The sequence below is a fragment of the Neofelis nebulosa genome, chromosome 1 (assembly GCF_028018385.1).
Source record: "Neofelis nebulosa isolate mNeoNeb1 chromosome 1, mNeoNeb1.pri, whole genome shotgun sequence".
NCBI lineage: Eukaryota > Metazoa > Chordata > Mammalia > Carnivora > Felidae > Neofelis > Neofelis nebulosa.
The window spans coordinates 189,895,047-189,916,744 of record NC_080782.1 but is presented as its reverse complement, the minus strand read 5'-3'; the positions used below and the strand labels follow the sequence as shown (position 1 = coordinate 189,916,744).

At 36.0% G+C, this 21,698-nt stretch overlaps 1 long non-coding RNA gene across 1 annotated transcript in view; it reads left to right on the top strand.

Moving 5' to 3' along the window:
* Nucleotides 1-660: 660 nt before the first annotated feature.
* Nucleotides 661-21,698, top strand: part of LOC131483811 (uncharacterized) — a 54,752-nt gene continuing 33,714 nt past the window's right edge. Inside the window, exons 1-2 of the long non-coding RNA XR_009247930.1 lie at nt 661-877; nt 1,899-2,112. This is a non-coding gene — a long non-coding RNA (uncharacterized LOC131483811). The remainder of the gene's footprint in view (nt 878-1,898; nt 2,113-21,698) is intronic.

Sequence of the window (21,698 nt, the reverse complement as noted above, 5' to 3'; positions counted from 1 at the left end):
TAAGGGTCACCTGTACTTTGTCCACGTTATCTCAACAGTTCTCAAAGTATATATTATTGTCTCCATTTTACAGATGAATAGACTAAGTCTAAAAGAGCCCCAGCTTCTTCCGCAAAACAGTAATGCCAAAGTGAAGATTCAATCTCAAATCTGATTCCAAAGGTCACTCTTGCAATCATGAGACAACATTTAACAAGAGTATGTTAAATGTGTGAATAATTACATTAATTATAATAACAAAGTATATAAAGTTATCTTTAATTCTGTGCTTAAATTCATGCTTTATTTTTACCAGCTTGTGCAAAACAGTTGCCAATGCTTAAACACTTACAATAATGTTCAAAGGATAGCAACATAATATCTTTGCAGTTGGCTGTAGAGTTTACACTTAAGTTAATTGCATGTCAAAAAAACAAACAAACAAACAAAAAAAACCAACTCTAAACATACCTGGGTGTCTGCTAGTGCTGATCCTCATGGAAGCTTCCTGCTATTATAAACTTCCTCAGGGAAGACTGCCTTCCCCCCATACACATTAGGTTAGACCCTCACTCCTTGTACTATGTTGCAAGCCCTGGTCTTCTTCTATCATCCAATTTTTAAAAATTATAATTTATAAGTTTTTCTGTAATTATTTCTTCAGGAATATCTCCCACAGAGAGATAAGAAGCCCATGGCTGGAGGGAACCGGTCTCTTCTTTTCATTGTCTCCTATCATCTAGTCCTGTGCCTGGCACAGGCATTTGCTTTGCACCTGTCAGATGAATGAATGCATGCACAAAAATGGCAAGGAATACAGATACGTGAAAATCCTTTCAATGTTAAAAATCATCTAACACGGATCACAGGAACTGAGGAATGGGAGCTGTTGAAAGAGGTAAATATCCAATTTCAGAAGACCACGAGTGCCATGCTAAAGAGTCATAAACAGTAATTAGCAGGAAGTACAATGACTAACACAGTGTGTTGATTATAGCAGTCTTACGATGGAAAATAGTAAATGATCAATTTGATTACTTTAAGTTCCTAGTTACATGAGCTGATTGTTTAATAGCTAAACAATAATTCAGAAAATTCGCCTGATGATTACCACATATTTTTTCACTTACTGCTTTGTAAATAAAAATCTTAACCGCATTTAAGCTTTCTCAAAGACACCATCCACATTACTCTCTCATAGAACTCTCTGTGCTCATGACATAAAGGGCTGTGCAGTCACAACTCCCCATCTTACAACTTCTGCTGTGGCTGACATAAAATGAAACTAGGGAAGAGAGTGTGATCCAAAATTAAACAGGAGGCATTACATTTTCCATCTAAACGGTGCCCTAGTTCAATGTATGGCTGATAGGAAAGGTACATGTGCAGCAAGCCTCACTTTCTTTGCTTGAAAAACTAGCAGTCATAAATTGAAAAACATCTCATGAAGTCCAGTAACTTAATTTTTTAACTGGTACATTTTTATCATCATGTAAAAACCGATGATCATAGGGAAAAAAAAAAAAACTTGTGAAGAGCATGAGCTTCTCATGTAGAAAATTAATTGCCACATTCAAAACCACAAAATTATGTGTATGATCTACAACACGGCAGGTGTTTCCCAGGCCCTCATGTGGTTCAGCTTTATAACACCCGATTGCCTTTTGTGGTAGCCAGCCTCCCATATGGTCTCCAGTGATCTTCACCTGTTGGAGTTCACAGCCGTCTGTAGCCCCCTCTCACATTGTACTATGGTAAGTCTGTGACCAACAACATACAACAGTAGTAATGGTATGTCCCTTCTGAGATTAGAGTATTAAAAAGACTGTGGCTTCTTAGATGATGATGCCTTTTCCTTCTCCTCCTCCTTCTCTGTCTCTCTCTGTCTCTCTGTCTGTCCCTCATCTGGAATCACCCAGTTGCCATTAACATTAAATCAGCCTATGAGGAGGCCCAGATGGCAAGAAACTAAAGTCTCTGGCCAACAGACAGTGAGGAGGTGAAGTCTGCCAATAACCATGAAAGTGAACTTGCAACTAGATCCTTCGACCTGGTCAAGTCTTGAGATGACTACAGCACCAGCTGGCATCTTGACTGTAACCTCTAGAGAGACCCTGAGCCAGAAACAATCAGGTATGTTACCAGATTCCAGCCCCTCGGGAATTGGAGATAATAAGTGTTTTAAGCTGCTAAGGTTAAGCATAATTTCTTACACAGCACCTACCTCAGAAAATTCTTATGAGGGTAAAATAAGAGAAAGTACTTAGAAAAATGAAAATTAAAGTGCTATCCTAAGGTCAACACATCATCATGGCTAATTCCATTTCCCACTAACTCTAGTAATAGACACAGTGTCTCAGTGTCTGAAGAGAGATTTCTGCATAACAAAGTCAGCTATGAACATGTTCTCCTCAAATCTCGTAAAATAAAAGGTCTCTGAAATATCACCAGCTGGGTTCATTATTACAGCCAGCCTAAAATTCACTCTGTTCTGCCTTCATTTAGTGAAAATTAAACTATAGTAATTTGTTTTTATAAGAAATTTTCTTAATGTTTACTTTTCCTCACTAAAGGGATACTACTTTTTAGCACTAAGAAGATAATCCTGCTGGGAAAAAAAAATACCAATGTTACATTCATACTTTTAGCATTCACTTTAAAAGCGATCCAGTGTGTGACCATCACATATGTATAACCAGAGATGTCCCCCAAGAAATACTTACCTTTTGAAGAAGCTAAAATCTTGGCATTGTTCTTCCAAACTGAAACTGGTAATATCCCTAATAGCCTGTAGGAAAGAAAGAAAGAGATATGTCATTACCAAAAAGTAACTCTAGTTTGAAAAAATATGATAACAGTTAATGCTTTATAGCTTTAAATTCCAGGAGTAATATATTTCAGAAATGACTTAACCTCCAGGATTAATATAATTCTGAAAGTAGTTAAAAGAAAACTATTTCTGGCAGTAGATAGTCTACAACAATATTATGCTTCATTTATGACTCATTTTCCACATGAAAAAAAAGTTTTAACAAATACATTTATAAGAAGCAAAATGTAATAAATAAACCAAAGAAATGAAAGTGCTTTATAAAGCTGTAAAAAATCAGATAAACAACAGGTATTAGAACATTGGCAATGTTATTATAAAAGCAAACCGTAAAATGGCATTTGGGGAAAAATGCGGACAGTGAGAAAATAAAAGCTACATAAAAGAACAAGGGAGGAAATTTAGACTCAGTCATGTCAAGAGCAATGTGTTTCTTAACCACTGAAAAAAAGCATTTCCATTAGAAGGACAGATTCAAGTGGTTTAACATTGGAAGACCATAATCTTCTGAAGGACGGAAATCTATGAAAAGATCTGTGAATAATAAAAGAATTGAAAATAGAATAAAGGGCAGAGGGAGGACAGGAGGAGAAAAATGAGTAAAAAGATGCTTCTTAACAATATAATTTGAATTTAAAACTCAGAACATCTGCTTTTATAAAAATCTGAGTGTATTAGCTTATAATAATTAGTATCTTCAATTGCAAGAAAGAAATAAAAGGACTATTAGGAAAAGAAAAAACCACACACCATCTTGAGGACAATAAAATTTTCTCTGATTCAAAAGGGGAGCTTCTTACAGACCAGTAGCAGCTGTATGTGCGTCTTTCAAAGGGCATTCTTCTGAAAGAATTTAGATCAGACGGTCCACTTATTTTTGGTAATAAAAAATTATATCTGTAAAATGATATTTGTTCTCTGTTTGATCTTCTTTTCTAATCTTACCTATGCACAATAAAAAGAAGGTTCTCTTCTGTTTTAAAAAGTTAAAATTTTAATTTGATAGAGTCCTCGAGCCTATCAAAGAATTGTTAGAAATACTCCTTATCTGAAAAAGAAAAATCTAGATTCCAAATTTTCACTCAAGGCTATAAATTCTTTTTTTGGCAATAATTGCTGTAAGTATTTCGTTTCCGTAAAGGTGATTTTAAAACTGTATTTTCTGGGAATTATGTGACTTATTTTTATAAATTTCTGGGAATAAGATACATCACTATAAACTTCTTTAGGTTCTAGGGGCAAAATACCTAATAATAGTATTTACTTCCTGAGAATATTGTTTCTCCTCTTGATATAGCAAAATTCTATGACCCTCAGATTCTCATTGGTTTTCTACCTCTGGTTATATTCATCTTTGATTTTATATGTATTAAAATTACTACTTTCTAACTTGTTTTTACAAATCACCATGTTTACAGTATGCCTGAATCCCCTTCCATATTTCATATAGTTTAGAAAAACAATAAGCTTTTGTAGGATTTGAGTGTTTTGTGATCACATTATGTCTCACGTGCATCAGGTTACCATCACCTGGAAGAAAGAATCTAGTTTGAAGGAAGTTGCAAGACAAGAGGGTCCAGACAGAGCAATCTAACCCATCAAGTGCAGATGCGTAAGAGTTTTGTAGTTCTTCAGTGTCATCTTTCCAGCCCAGCCTACAGATTTCTAGCTATTCTACTTACTGCAATGGCTTAAATTGTCTACTTTACTGCCCAAATGATTGGCTACTTGCCAAACCACAACTTTGCTTTAGAAAGCACCCCTTAAGTGGAGAGTTAAGACAATTATTGAGATAATTCATCCCAAAAGAAATGCATTGGGAAAAACCTGCCTTTTTTTTTTTTTTTTTTTTTTTTTACTTTATCAAGATTGATATTGTCTACGTGGATGAAATTCATTGCACAGTTTTTGTATTTTGCCTCCTCTAAACTAGACTAGTCAGGTCTGTAAACTAGAAGAGACTTCATCCTGCTATCTAATCTGACCAGCTCTGACTTTAACTGCCTCCTGACAAAGTTTTTCAGAGCATATCTATGTTAACACACAAGAGAGCTGGCTTTTGTGTTACCTACCTAACTCATCATGAAGTAAATGATGGAATGGATTTTTGAAAGCTCGATTGACCATTGACAAAGACCATTTTATTTATGTTGCATAAAGATCATGTACAGTTTTTTTGCATGAGGATTTAACATTCCATCTAAACAATATTTGATAAGAAAATATATTCTGAATTTGTGTGTGTGTTTGGAGTGATAAAATTGGTATTTCTCCTCCCAGCTCTATTTTCATCAATGAAAGGAAATCAATAATCTTTTAAACATGAAAATCATCTAAATGTAATAATGATTATATAAACTCAGAAATAGAATGACATAAATAAAATATAAGAATTACACAAAAGTCTCCCAGAGAATATATTAACCACTCATGGTCTCCATGTAAGTTGTTAGTCCTATAAAAAAAAAAATACATTGTATAAATTATTTTTGTAACTTTAGTTCATATAATAGAACTTACTCTATGCTTAAGTGTTAATATAAATCCTCACAATAAACAATGAGGTAAGAACTATTATTATCACCTGGCTCCTTTATCAAATATTAGTGGTAGTCACTAGAGGATGCCCACATATGGGTCATCTAATGCTTATCCTTCTCGACACATGCTAAGTTAGGAACAAATGGATAACTTTTTTGGTCAAAGAAAGGTGTGCGAAAGTAGTCTCTGTCATTTCCATGAAAAAATTTTAAGTGTTCATGTATGATTCTCAGCATCCCTTTCCACTACCTCAATAATTATGGAAATTCTTATCAGGATGGTATTTTCATTAACCTGAATCCAAGAATGATTATGACAAATAAAGGCCCCCTGAAGAACAGCTTAAACATATAGAATAATTAGAAAAAACTGTTGTTGTTTTTTTTCTGTTGAGTTACTGGGATTTGGAGACTTGTTTGTCGTTGCTCCATAACCTAGTTTTTCCTAACTCATACACTAATTATTTCTTGCAACTTACCATTGTTAGTCTGGAACACATAAAGCTATCTTGTTGTTGTTGTTGTTGTTTGTTTGCTTTTTAAAAAGATTGGAAGAGGAATGATGAGCAAGGAAGGAAGAAAAAGAGGGAGTAATACCTTTATGCTACTACTACTCCTTCTCATCTTTTCCTTCTTTCATTTTCCATCTTCCTATGATAAATCTTGAGCCCTAAAATGGAATTTTATAGACTCAGGAGCAGGAGTGGAGAGAGTTTGTTTCTAGATATGGAAAAGAAACATGGAAGCTTCCCATTTAGGACTCAATAGAAATACTCTTAATTGCTATGTTGGGAATATGATGGAAAAAAAACCAGCTGACTAAAATATCAAATATCTTCTTCCTACTATAAAAAACTCTGAAGAATTAGCTTGCACCATGTGAAATTATCATTCATATGCATCAAAATGACTAATAATAAAATAACTTCAAGATAGTCACCTCTGACCCCTTCCTCATATAACATTGGAAAGAATGTGAGAGGAAAAGTAGAAAAATTATGCTTATCTCTTTAATTAGTACAACACTCAATAGATTGGCAGATTGGAAGTGTGAAAGGAAAGGGAAAGCTAAGAAGGAGCAAAGTTTGAAAATCATTGGAATTTCAGAAACAGGTACAAATTACACAATTTCAGTGACAGCCAACAGGGTGGATCAGGATTGTGAACTAAAAGGTTAAAGGCGAGGTATAAAGCAAGAAAATTATAGTTATAGAACAAAACTATTAATAAAAGATTTTTAGTAGTAGAAAGGGAATTTTGACAGATCTGTCAACACTTTCTCATAACTTTCCAGCATTGATCTTCAACATGGGGGCCAGAGCATAGACATTAGTTGTAGAAAGTTGCTAGTAATGGGGATAGAGGAACAGAACATAGTAAAAAGTCAAGGAGATGAGAGATGTTGGATGCCAATGAAGAGATTACTGAAATCACTACTGAGGTCAGAGGATGTTTATATAACTTCGTGGATTAAAGTATTCTATTCCCCTGAATTTCCCACCATCTTGGGATTTTACATGAGGAAGGCAACTAGATGTGAGGATGGGCTGTTTGTTTTTTTATCTGTTAGAGGAGCCGATCCAATGTTTTAATCTAATTTATTTTATTTTAATGTATTCTTTCCCCCAGGCAAGAGTTTTGCTTAGGGGAGATGGTATAAAGCTAACTGATAAGATGAAATAGCTAGAAGTATTTAAATTTTCTATTTTTTTTTCCAATTTTGAAATACAAATGGAAGATGAAAGCAATTCATATTAAGAGTTTTATAAGTTGAAAACAGGCTTCCTGTGAATCATGTGCAAAGTAGCTGTAAAAAAAAAACAACTCAATAGAAATGGAATTGCCAAGTCATAAGAGATTCACAAATTGCCCTCAATTAGGCTGCTGAATTGATCTGTGGTCTCCATATCCACGGAGGAGGATGTTTACTGTCCTTGGCACAATAGAACAATCCTATCCAAATCACTACATCCAATCCTTGATGCATTCTTTTTGTTTTTGTTTTTGATGCATTCTTTTAAGGAACGTTGACATTTTGTGCATCCAGAGGGCAATAATGGGAGGGTACAGATGAGCAAACTAGAGTTTTGCAGCTTCAACAACTCTTGAAATATTTCAACCTTCTGTCACTTGAGAGAAAGAGATTTGACTCAGTGCTGTAGCAAAGGATTCAGCATATTTCATTTGGCTTTAAAAATCATGTTAGGTTGCTATTGAAAAAAATAAATAAAGGGCATTCAGAAATTCTGGGGAAAATGGTGGAGTAGGAGGACCCTAAACTGAACCTGACCCAGGGATACAACTAGATAACATCCACATTAGTGTAAATAATCCAGAAAATGGAAGGAAGACTGGCAGAACAGACTTTCCACAGCTAAATGTAGAGAAGAGGACACATCAAAGAGAGTAGGAAGGGCAGAGACACGGTTGGGAACTAACAGACCAGCAGTACTGTCTGTGGAAGGGAGGACACTGCAGGCACAGAATGGGGGTGGGGGGTGGGGGGTGGGGAGAAAATAAGAGCCTCGCACCAGAAAACTCAATCAAAATAGGAGAGATAGAGTTTTTCAGACAAACCAAAGTTAAAGAAATTCATCACCAGTAAACCAGCCCTGCAAGAAATGTTAAAGGTGACTGAGTGGAAAGGAAAGACCATATGGTAGGAGTAAGAAAGTAGGAAACACAAAAGCAGTAAAAATAGATACAGCTATAAAAATTAGTCAAGGGATTCACAATACATGAGTGTGGAGTATTATACCATATACCTAAATCATCATTGGTGGGGGAAGAGGAGTGAAGAACGGATTGAAACTTAAGTGACCATTAACTTAATATAGACTGCTATATGCAAAACATGTTATATAAAAAAAAAGGGGGCACCTGGGTGGTTCAGTCGGTTAAGCATCTGACTTTGGCTCAGGTCATGATCTCATGGTTGTAGGATCGAGCCCTGCATCGGGCTTTGTGCTGAGCATGAAGCCTGGTTGGGATTCTCTTTCTCCCTCTCTCTGCCCCTCCTCCTCCTCCTCAAAAATAAATAAGTAAACATTTGAAACAATAAAAATAAAAAAATTAAAATGCAAACAATGTAAAGTAGTATCTAATGAAGTCAGTCTCCCTCCTTTATCTGAGCCTGGTTAGATTTCTGCTCTGATAATTTGTGATTCTCTGTAAATGCCTGTCTCTTCAATTTCGGGGAAATGGTCTGTCCTGGGACCTTACTTCTCTGAAGGATCTAAGAAGAGTTGATTTTTCAGTTTGTCCAGTTTTCACTTGCTAAGATGGAGTGGTGACATCCAAGCCCCTTGCATGAAAAACTGGGATCTGGGAGTCCCTGTGCTTTATTTTCTATAGTTCCAATGGTATGTTTTAAGACCAATGAAATTTCTTCATCATATAATTTGCAGTGAAATTTTCATGTAAGATATGAGTTTTTTAAAAGTTTATTTATTTTGAGAGAGAGAGAGGCTGCATGAGTGGGGGAGGGGCAGAGAGAGAGGGAGAGAATCCCAAGCAGGCTCCATGCTGTCAGTGTGGAGCCCCAGGCAGGGCTGGATCCCACGAATTATGAGATCATGACCTGAGCTGAAATCAAGAGTCAGATGCTTAACCAACTGAGCCAACCCAGGAACCCCAAGATATAATATTTTTGACTAAATTTCCATTTGCTCCTCATTAGATCTTCCACCATTGTCTTCATTATACTTGTGCTTTCCTCTATAATCCTTGAGTCATTTTAATATTGTTTGACAAGTCTACTATCTCTGCCATTTGGGGTCTCTTTCTGTTGGGCCCCTTTTTTTTCCTGGCTGTGGGTCACATTTGTCTACCTCTTTTCATGCATAGTAATTTTTGTGGTTGATGGTCAATTCTGGACATTGTAAATTTTACACTGTAGCTTTTTAATTTCCTCTAAAGACAATTATACTCTGTTCTAGTAGACAGTTAAGTTACTTAGAATCAGTTTGCTCCTCTCCAGGTACATTGTGATGCATTGTAAAGATGCCTCTTGAAATGCCTGGCTGGCTCAGTGGGTAGAGCATGTGACTCTTGGTCTCCAGGAGGTAGCTTCAGCCCCACTTTGGGCCTGGGACCTACTTAAAAAATAATCTCTTTTTCAATCTCTCCCCCTTCTCTCTGGTAACCTTCCTCCTTTTTCAGCACAACTTTCATTACTCTGCAGGCTCTGGTGTTTTCACATCAAATCATCCCTAAGAAAGAGAGCCTGGAAAACAAATTCATTCTAAGAAAGAAGTGACCCTATCTCACCAGAATGGTCACCCAAGGGAATAACCTCAAAATGATCAAGTTTTGACACTGACTTAACTGGGTAAATAGGTTTTTGAGAGTTTGATGTTCTCCAAGTTCCCTTATAAATCATAGCACATGGGAATATCTAAGCCTAACCTACATTTGAGGAATTACTAGTCTCTTTTACTCACTGTAAGGCTGTCAGCTTCTATGAGCTCCCCTCACTGTTCTGATAGTCTGGATATCCTTAAGGAACAGGTGAAACAGATTCTGCACCCAAGGGTGGGGAATCTTTTCCTAAAGAACTGGCTTTGACTTCTACTTGGGAAAATTACATGGGTGGTGCCAAATACTGAATTGCTAATGTGAAGAAGAGTGCACATAGCCAAGAGAGAGAGCCTGACATCATTACCCAACTTCTAAAAGTGGCACATCAAAGGGGGGGGGGGACACCAAATCAGGTGATATCTCAGTATGCCCATCTGAGCTCTGCTCAGACCCCACGATTCTAGACTAACAAGTTATCCATGGATTTCCCATGAAATCTGGCCCATAAAAAGGAAAAATCCATTCAAATCAAATGAGAATATTTCCTTGACTCTGTTCCTTAGAGGACATATCCAGCCTTGGGTGACGTGACCGCCTTTGCTCTTCAAAAGCTACTGCCTTTCTCCACAGTTTAATGTTAAAAGTTATTACTTATTAAAGATTATGGCATGATGTCCTCAGAAACTATCAGAAAGTCCCTAAATAACCCAGGTAATTTAAACTCCTCATGACTTCTGAATAACTGTAGTCATTACAGTTACTTAGGATTCGTATCAAAAAAAAAAAATTAAATTTAAAGCTCATGTTAATGAAGGCACCATTTCCCCAACAAAATTTAACTATAACTACTCTTCAAATTGTATTTGATTTAAAATTTTTCATTTCCCTTAAAATTCATATGTAAAAGAAGAATAATCATATGAATTTTTGGTCTTTTAATAAATGCATTTTAAAACTGTACTTAGAAACTGAGAATTATGCACAGAATTATGCTGCCAAGTATAGATTTCTACTAACTGCCTCCTTATGGCAATCCTAAGGCTATTGGTTTTTGGGGAAACTTGTCAGACTTTGAAGGTAGCTGTCAATAATTTAGAAACAGATATATCAATGACAAAATGTATTATTTTTATTCAGTAACTCTTGGCTTTTATTAAGTTCTCTTTCTCATCTTGGTTGTCTAATCGGTGGCATTTCTTTCCTCCAGAGAATCCAAATATTGTATTTTAGGATAATGCAATGTTTTTCTAAGCCATTCTTCGCATATTTCACTATTATACTAACCTTGTGAAAGAAACAAGGTAGGGTTGTTATCCTTATTCTATTAATTAAAAAAGAAAACAAAACTGAAGCACAGAGATGACAAATGACTTGTCTAAAGACGTGAAGTTGGCAGTACATTAAAAACTATTATTAAAAAATGATGACTAATCTCAAAATATATTAGTGATGCAAAATGTTTACTTCTTCCCATTTTCAGAATCATACATAGCAAGAGCCCATTATATAGCTATCTTTACCTCACTTCCAAAACATGTACACTCTCATCCATCCTGACTCTCTTTTCATGTTGCTGTTACAAAATGGGTACCTGAGAGTGAGCCATGAAACGATGTCACCAAATAATCAAAAGTAAGTGAAAATCATAAAGAGCCAGTTTCTATCCATCCCTGCCCCCTTCCCCAGTGCCCACCGGGGGTAAAAAAAAAAAAAAAAAAAAAAAAAAAACACGACAGGCTTGTAAGCATCCAGCTATGGCCACAGAGCTGTTTGATTGCTTAAGCCGGGTGGTCAGACAATAGGACCAGAAAGAATGGCTGCTTCCTTCCTTCCTGTTGAGTGTTCTGCCTGAGTGAGCAAATTCAATAGCACTTTGCTTCACAGCAACACTAGGCTCTAGCACGAGGGAAAATCAACAAAGAGCCATTCTAGGGCATTTCCAACCCCACCTAAGCCAAGCCTCTGAGCTATAGAACCATGGGGGAGGGGCTGGCCAGGTTTGGCACTCCTGGGAGTGTGTGCATGAAAGCCCATAGACATGCAGGTTATTGTTTATATTAAGACCGCTGGTTACACAGCTTCAGGAATCTGTAATTGCCCAGTTGAGTTGTTATCATTTTGCACTTTCTAATATACAATTCTCTGAAATGTTTCAAAATGTTCCTCACTGTGGCAACAAAGACAAAATTGGTATTGACAAGTGTGATGACAGTAATTCTAGAATCACCTGGCAGCCTCCTGCAGCAAACCATCTTTCTCTTCCTCCACTGACTTTTATATCTATGTGTATAATAATTTAGCCAATTTGGCAGTTAAGAATGGGAACCAGAGAAAGTGTAAAAGTCATTAAATATTTAATACTGTGTAGTTTTAACTAAACCTAAATTTCTAAGTTAATACTGAAATAATTTTGTATTATCTGTAGAAGCGTGTATATATATATATATATATATACACACACACACACACATATATATATGTATGTATATATATATGTGTGTGTGTGTGTGTGTGTATATATACATATATATATATATGCATGCTGAGTGTATAACTTCAAATATCCTCAAAATTACCTATGTTGTAATTATACACGGGAGAACTAATATTGAGGATGATTCTCTTCATGTTGGTTCAATTTTTTCCTCTTACCATTTATGTGTATATACCTATGCTGTTGACATTTCAAGAAAATGTACTTCTAAATTGCCCATCAAAAATTAAATATCATCTTACAGAATAATGCATTATGTTACTCTCCCTCCCCCTGCTCTATGTCAGTAGGCTGAATTTCTAGAGACAGTCCTCAAAATTCCACAGCCTAGTCACTGGAGCCTATGAATGTGATAAGATATTACTCCCATGATTGTGTTATGTTATATGGCGCAACTGGTCTAAAAAAAGATTATCCAGGTGGGCCTGATCTAACCATACAAGCCCTTTTTAAGCAAAGGACTTTCTCTAGATCCCACATAAGAGAGATTCAGAGTGTGCAAAGGACTTGACCCACCAAGGTTGGTTTGAAGATGGAAGGAGCTACATGAGAAGGGGTGTAGGTGGTCTGGAGGAGCTCCGTGTGACTTCCAGACAACAGCCAGCAAGGAAACAGGAGCCTCGGTGCTATCTATATGTGCTAGGAACTAGATTTTGCCAACAATCTGAACAAACATAGAAGGGAATTCTCCTCCAGAGCCTCCAAATAAGGGCCTAGCCCAGGAGATAACTGATTCCAGTCTGTGATACCCTGAGCAAAGAATCAAGCCAAGCCCATCCAAATCTGTATCTACAGAACAGTGAGATAATAAATGGATTTTATTTTAGGCCAGGTTCTTGGTAATTTGTCAAGGCAGGAAAAAAAAAAGGACCAAAGACAAATTTCCTTCTCTTCACTACATTGAATTTTCTTAATTGCAAGTGCAAAGTTATGAATATGAATATGTATTTTGTCATCTATTGTTATTGATATGGACACAATTTCTGCCACTGTGACATCCATGATGTTTCAATATTTCTGGCAGTGAAAGTATATGTGTATTTATACACAGACATTTCTGTAACTGGAACTTGGTGGCATCCAACATTGTCATTATAGAGACATTTAGAGTACATGAAGCTATAATATGGTTAAACTAAATTATATTATTCATCTGATGGATTTGAACTGAAACATATCTTGGATTCACAATTGAAGATGAAAGATGAGATTCTTTATTATAAAGTTAAAAGATAAGATTCTGTATTAAGTGACTAAAGAATGTATAATGCTTAATCCTTTGATATGAAAAATTGAACTCGCCATGCATTCTCATTTGTAGTCATTTACACACGACTGCATTATAGCCTTTATTTTATTCCATAAAAATGAGTAAGGAAGGGGCGCAGTTGGTTAAGCCTCGGAGATCAGCTCAGGTCATGATCTCATGGTTTGTGAGTTGGAGCCCCACCTTGGGCTCTGGGCTGACAGCTCAGAGCCTGGAGCATGCTTCAGATTCTGTGTCTCCTCTCTCTGCCCCTCCCCCACTCATACTCTGTCTCTCTCTCCTTCAAAAATAAACATTGAAAACAATTTTTTAAAAATGAGTATGTAAAATAACCTCTAATGAAGAAAAATAATTCCTACAAACTAGAAATTATGTGAAGGCCTTTTACATTGAAACTTTATTTTCTTATCTTTTTTCAAGTTTATTTATTTATTTTAAGGGAGAGAGAGTGGCTAGTGCAAGTGGGGGAAGGGCAGAGAGAGAGAGAGAGAGAGAGAGAGAGAGAGAGAGGGAGAGAATCCCAAGCAGTCTCTGCACTGTCCGTGCAGAGCCCAATACTCGAACTCAGGAACCATGAGATCATGACCTGAGCCGGGATCAAGAGTTAGATGCTTAACCAACTGAATCACCCAGGCGCCCCTTTCACTGAAATTTTAAAACAACCCTTTTAAGAAGTTACTACTCTGATACCCCTTTCACAGAGGAAGCAACAGCAGCTCAGAGAGGTTACAGGATTTAACCAAGCTCACAGACCGAAGCTGGAATATGAAACAAGACGACACCAGAGCCCTGGATTTTATTTTTAATAATGTAAAATATGATTTTGTTTTGAATTTCCAACATATTTAAGAGTTGCAGGTACAGAACAAAGAACTTTTTTTTCCCTGAGCCATTTGAGAATTAGTAGCTGATCTGATATCCCATTACCACCAAATGCTAAGTGTATATATCCTACAAATAGGACATTTTCTCACATAAGCACAATACAGTGATCAACATTAAGAAGTTAACCTTGGTACATTAGCACCATCTAACCCTTAGACCTCATTTAATATTTGCCAATTGACCCAATAATCTCCTTTATGAATATGGATCCAGTCAGAATTACACATTTCACTTATGTGTCATGTTTCTTTAATCTCCTTCATTCTGGAAGAGGTCCTCAGTCTTTGCTTAATTTTCAGGACTTTTGAAAATTCTAGGCCACTTGTTTTGCAGAATATCTTTCAATTTCTGTTTTGCTGTTGTTTCCTTTTCATTACATTCAAAGTATCACAAGGTAATTCTGAGTTCTCATTATACCTTATCTAGTTGCCTACAATGATGTTGTTCACTTTAATCTCTCTCTTTTTAAAAAATGTTTATTAATTTATTTTTGAGAGAGAAAGGGAGCATGAGTGGGGAGGGGCATGTACAGAGGGGGAACAGAAGATCTGAAGCAGACTCTGTTCTGACAGCTGCGAACTGGACATGAGGCTTGAACTCAAAAACCCTGAGATCATGACCTGAGCCAAAGTTCGACACTCAACCAACTGAGCCACCCAGATGCTCCCACTTTAATCTCTTGATCAAGGTGATATTTGACAGATTTTTGTGCTATAAAGTTTTTTTTGTTCCTTTACAATTAAAGTATTTTGTGAGGGAGGTTATTTGAAGGTATAAAATATCCTATTCCTAAGTAAAGTTTCAGTTTATTCATTTATTATATCAATATCATCTCATAGATTTTTACTTTATTCAGTGACTAATAATCCATTACTATCATTATTATATTTATCTTTATATTGGCCAATGGGAGGTCATATAGGGTGGCTTCTATATTCATTCATTTGACACATTAACTTTTTATTTAAATCACTTCCTTACTTTCTGATACAATTGCTTTCTAAAAAAAGGTCCCAGAATCAGCTATTTCTTCAAGGTTCTTTGGTTCCTTTGTGTAGAGAATGATATGTAGAAGCCCAGATTTGGGTGCTAGACGTATTCATTGCTATTGGGGTATTATCCTGAGATCCTTTCACAGAACTAGGGAATGTACGTATGTATATACATACACATTAACATCTATTTTTATTTCTGTATAAAATATATTTAATATATGTTAAGAATATATATATATAAAGATATATATATAATAGATAGATAGATAGATATATTTAATGTATATCTTTGTGCATTGAAATCCACGAGTCCACACCAATACTTCCTATTCCAATGCAACATCACAGGGTTAACTGTCATTTCCCCCTTTCCTCATTTATAACTTTCTTGTCAGAAAATAGGAACCTATCTCACTTTATCTACATATTCTACATTTGATCAATCACACAGTATGGAACAAAAATCATATCACCACAATTACCCCTCATTTTTATCAGGGCATAATGACCCTCTCTGAGACACCCCACATGTAGAAACCCTCCTCATCTGCTTCAGCTCTAGAACTCCATCGGGCCTTTTCTCCAAATGGAAAATTTCATCACTTTGCTTGGACTCTATACCTTACACCCAGCTGACACCCCCCTCCCACTCCCAACCACCATCACCATGTACTTGCTATTATCACCCTACGTGGGCTAAACATGCTGGCCAGCCCAACTTGAATACCCTTCCTGGGCAGTGACACTGATACCAGGACACCGCACAGGTGAACACCTTTCTCACCTTGCTTGGTATCCCACATCCTCATCAGGCCTTTCTCCTTTGGGAAACCTTCTTCACACTAGACCCTGGTTCTTATGCACTCACATGAACAAGGAGAAGGATGAAGCTATTACACTTGAATAATAATTTCATTTGTATTTGCACCTGACATGATGAGTAACAGCTGCTACTGAATCTACCTGCACAGGAAAAGACAGAGAGGATTAAGTAATTCATTTTCCCCTGAACTTAGAGATACCCTAATCAAAATAAACCAAGTTGGAGAAGTTTGCTCTTAGTGATTCCATCCTGCTCAGTTACCTTTCTTTTCCAGGACATGAGACCTTTCTCTTTGACTAGCTTCTTTAAGGCATCAGGCAAATTTAGGCTTAATGAGCAAGACAGGTTTCATTTTATTTTTTCAAGAAAATGCTGAAGCATTCACCCCTTTTTTGTCTCCTATAAATAGCTCAGGCTCTGCCTACATAAAGGATAGATTCCTTTGGTGCTAAACTCTGCTCATACATAAAAAGGCACCACTCCTAAGTCAGCTTCCAATACTATCATATTAGCTAATTGTTTCATTTGTGCTCCCAACTAATTTAGAAGTTTCAAGGACCATATTGTATTCATCTTTTTACCCCTAATGCCTGTAACACAATAGGCTCTTAATAAATTTTTAATGAATGATTGAATAATTGAGTAAATGAGTGAACAGCAGGAGCTATAAATGAAACTTCTTTCAATCCTTGGCATAGTACAAACAAATAATGAGGGTTTGTAACCAAACGGTTGGCTTACATGTAAATATATATATCCGATTTTGTCCTCCATCTCATACTGCTGTGAGGGACAAGAATTCTCAAATTCCTTGGGTGACATGTGAGTCATTATAATTTCAAAGTCACTTCTTTCTCATTCACTAAAACACCTGAGCTCAATACTGTTTATGATGATAAGACAGAGAGTTTTCCCTCATATCTGCCTCTGTTCCCTCCACATCATACATTTGAGCATAAAAGACCATCTCCCCAAGCACTTATTGTGCTCTGAGGGCACAATAAGCCAAACATTATCATATTTGTGCTTTAACAGACACACACAGACAGTACTGAAAAAAGATTTGCTAATTCTAGCTCCCAATCTATCAAAATCTGTTACATGCTTTCAATACACATATACAGTTCTAAAGCAAATTAACCTGTTTATAGCTATCTAGAATTCAATAAATCTAGTACTCACTACAAAATTCCCACAGATAGCTGATAAGATTCGCATAGTTAATGAGTGCTAAACAGAAAATCTTTTAGTCTGCTTGAGTAGGAAGACTGACATATATTTTAACTGCATTAACATTTTGACTGATTCAAACCACAGTATAATCAAACTAAAATGATGACAAAGCCTGTTGTTTCTATTTATGAGGAAAGAGTTATAAAGGGAAATATATCTACACCATCCAGTTAGAATACCTCTTTCAATAACCATTAGGAAAATTAATAACACTTAGAGTTTACAAGAAGAATTTATTGTAAATTTTACTAAAACTTAGAGTTGAAGATTCTCAGGTGCATCGGTCTATAAAAAGTGTCAGAGGGGCGGGGCATCTGGGTGGCTCGGTTGGTTGAGCTGGTTGAACGTCCTACTTCGGCTCAGGTCATGATCTCACAGTTTGTGGGTTTGAGCCCCGCATCAGGCTCTGTGCTGACCGCTTGCGCAGAACCTGGAGCCTGCTTCAGATTCGGTGTCTCCTTCTCTCTCTGCCTCTCCCCTGCTCATGCTGTGTCTCACTCTGTTTCTCAAAAATAAGTAAATGTAAAAAAAAAAAAAGTTTTCAAAAAAAGTGTCAGAGGGGCACCTGGCTGGCTCAGTTGGTAGAACACGCAGCTCTTGATCTCGGAGTTTTGAGTTCGAGCCTCATGTTGAGTGTAGAGATTACTTAAAAATAAATCTGTTTAAAAAAAAAATGTTAGATGGTCATGAGATCAGGTCCTGTGTCGGGCTCCACACTGAGCATAGACCTGCTGAAGGTTCTCTCCTTTGCCCCCCGCCCCCACTCCTGTGCTTGCATGCTCTCTCTCTCAAAAAGAAAAAAAAATTGAAATAATTGAAAAACTTAAAAATAACTAGAAATTTAAAAGTTAAGAGATTTGGGGAAATACACACAGAAACAGACACAGGTGTGCCTGGGTGGCTCAGTTGGTTAAGCCTCCAGATCAGGTCATGTTCTCCTGGTCCGTGAGTTTGAGCCCTGGATCCAGCTGTCTGCTATCAGCAGAGATGACTTCAGATCGTCTCTCTCTCTCTCTCTTTCTGTCCCTCCCCAGTTCTCGCTCTCAGAAATAAATAAACATTTTTTTTAATCAAAAAAAAAAAAAAGCACACAAAGACACAGTGTATACCTATTAAAAGAGGTCTGCTCAGATTAAGGTAAAATGCTATACATTGCTATACATTAAGATGCTATACACTGAGTGGTGTTATGAAAAATAGCAAACCAGGAAGCCCCAAAAGTCAATCATTTTATCCAAAGAAAAATTAAACTGGGAAAAAAAAAAAAACCATCAGGATCACTTATTTTGGAACTTGGGAACAGGATTAGACATTTATGATAACCAGAGGAGTATTTGATAAAGGAAGAGGCTGTTGAACTTCGGTAGAGAGTGACCTGTGCGAACCAGCTATCATCCGCCATACCTCAGCCTCCCCTTGGACATGGGGATGGCAACCCCTCCTAGAGCAATGGACTAAATCTAAGGTGTGCATGAAGGGCATTATCTTTCACATATTTAGGATTGTGTGTTTTGGAAGATTTGGCAGTTCCTTAAGGGACAAATGCAGACATTACCTTTGTTTTGTCCCCCTCAGACTGCAGGGAAGTCCCTGGCAACTGATTCTACTGGAATATTTAGACATATATACCCTTCATATATATATATATATATATATGTATATATATATATATATATATATGTATATACATATATATATGTATATACATATACATATATATATATGTATATACATATACATATATATATATATATATATAAATGAGAGAGAGAGAGAATTATGTGTGTATATATATATGGATATATATATATAATTCAAGCATTTAAGAAAATAGGTCATAGACTGACCTGCAGAAATAATGGTACAGAATGTTTTGTGGTCACATATAGCAAGGAATACAAACCTTGCAAAAATAGGAAAAGTCACTGTACAAATGGACAACCAAAGCCCTCAACAAAGAACAAAAGTAATCTCTGAGGAGGAAGTGAATCTGATTTCCAGGCTTACTGCATTATAATATTCAATCTGTCCAGTCCTCAACAAAAAATTACAGTGCATACAAAGAAAAAAGAAAACATGGCTCATTCACAAAAATAATAATAATAATATGATTTGACAGAAACTATCCTTGAGGAAGCTCAGATATTAGAATTACTAGTCAAAGACTAGTTAACTGTCTTAAATATGCTTAATTCAGTTAAAGGAAATCATGGACAAAGAACTAAAGGAAATCAGGAAGGGGTATCTGGGTGGCTCAGTTGGTTAAGCGACTGACTCTTGGTTTTGGCTCAGGTCAGGATCTCACAGTTCATGGGATCAAGCCCTGTGGCTGCCTGTAGGCTGACAGCATGGAGCATGTATGAATTTCTCTCCCTCGCTCTCTTTTTCCCTCCCCTGCTCATGCTCTCTCCCTCTCCCCCCCCTCTCAAAACAAATAAATCTTTAAAAAAAAATAAAGGAAATCAGGAAAACAATATATAGACAAATGGAGAATGTCAACAAACAGTTAGAAATTATAAGAAACCTAATAGATATTCTGGAGCAGAAAAGTATAATAGTTGAAACAAAAAATCCACTAGAGGGGCTTAATAGTAGATTTGAACAAGCAGAAAAATCAGTGAACTTGAAGATAAGGAAACTGAAATTACTCAGTCTGAGGAGTCAGAAAGAAAGAAGAATAAAGAAAAATGAACAAATCCTGTAGGACACAATTAAATATGCCAACACATGCATCATGGAAGCCTCAGAAAAAGAAGAGAGAAAAGGGGGAAATATTTGAAGAAATAAAGGCTGACACTTCTTAAGTGTGATGAAAGACATTAATCTGTGCATTCAAAAACTTGAACAAACTCCAAAAAGAATTAAACTCAAAAGAGATCCACATCAAAACATCAATTATAGCCAAAAGACAGAGAGAATCTTAGAAACATCAAGAGAGAAAGGACTCATTATGTACAAGAGAAGCATTAATAAAATTAGCTGATTCCCCATCAGAAATCATGGAGGCCATGAGGCAGTGGAATGACATATTTAAAACACTGAAAGAAAATAAACTGTTAACTAAGAATTCTATATCTCTAAAAATAAAGGAGAAATTAAGACATTCTCAAATAAACAAATTCAGGAATTTTGTTATGTTCTAAAAGAAATGCTAAAGGGAGTCCTTCAGGCTTAAATGAAAGGACAGCAGACAATAAATAGAAGTCATGTGACAAAAATACAGGACAGTGATAAAAATAACTAGATGAGTAAATATTAAAGCCTATATGATTTTACTTTTGATTGATGACTTCTCTTTTTTTCTTTTATGCAAAAGTGTAAAACAATGATTATAAAAGTATGTTAACAGCCAACATAGCATGTAATCTGTTATAATAATAACATAAAGGGAGTGGGCAGAGACAAAAGTTCAGAGTGTTGCATACTATTGAAACTAAGTTGGTATTAGTCAAAATAGTTTGTTATAAATTTAAGATGTTAATTGTAAATTCCAAGGTAATCACTAAGAAAATAACAACAACAAAGCAGAAAACAAAGGAAAAGAATGAAAATGATACCTTACAAAAAATTAACCACAAAAAATCATTAATAGAAGAATTGAATAAAAAAATGTATAAGACATATAGAAAATGAAGAACTGAATGGTAGAAATAAGCCCTTCCCTATTAACAATTACTTTAGACATACATAGATTAAACTCTCCAATGAAAAGACAGACATCGGCAGAATGGATATTTAAAAAAAAAAATGATTTTCTATTTATAAGAGACTTACTTCAGATACGAAGACACAAAGAAGAAGAAAGTAAAAGAATGGAGGGATGCCTGGCTGACTCAGTCGATGGAGCATGGGACTCTTGATCTCAGGGTCAATAGTTCAAGCTCCACTTTGGGCATAGAGCTTACTTTAAAATTTTTAAAATACAAAACGTATATTTAAAAAAAGGAAAGAATGGAAAATAATATTTCATACATATAGTAACCAAAACAGAGCAGTGGTGGCTATATTATTAATCAGACTTTAAATTAAACAGATTTTAAATCAAAAAGATTAAGAGAAAAATGGGGCACTTGTTTGGCTTAGTTGGATTAACATACAACTAAGTTGGATTAACATACAACTCTTGATCCTTGGGGTTGTAAATTCGAGCCCTGTGTTGTGCGTGGAGGTTACTTAAAAAAAAAAAAAAAGATTAAGAACAAAGAATGACGTTATATACTGATAAAAGATGCAATCCATCAAGAAGATGTAACAATTATTCTTAAAAGTAGTCACCTACCAGAGCAATTAGGGAAGAAGAATAAATGAAAGGCACACAAATTGGAAAGGAAGTAAAACTATTTTTGTACATAG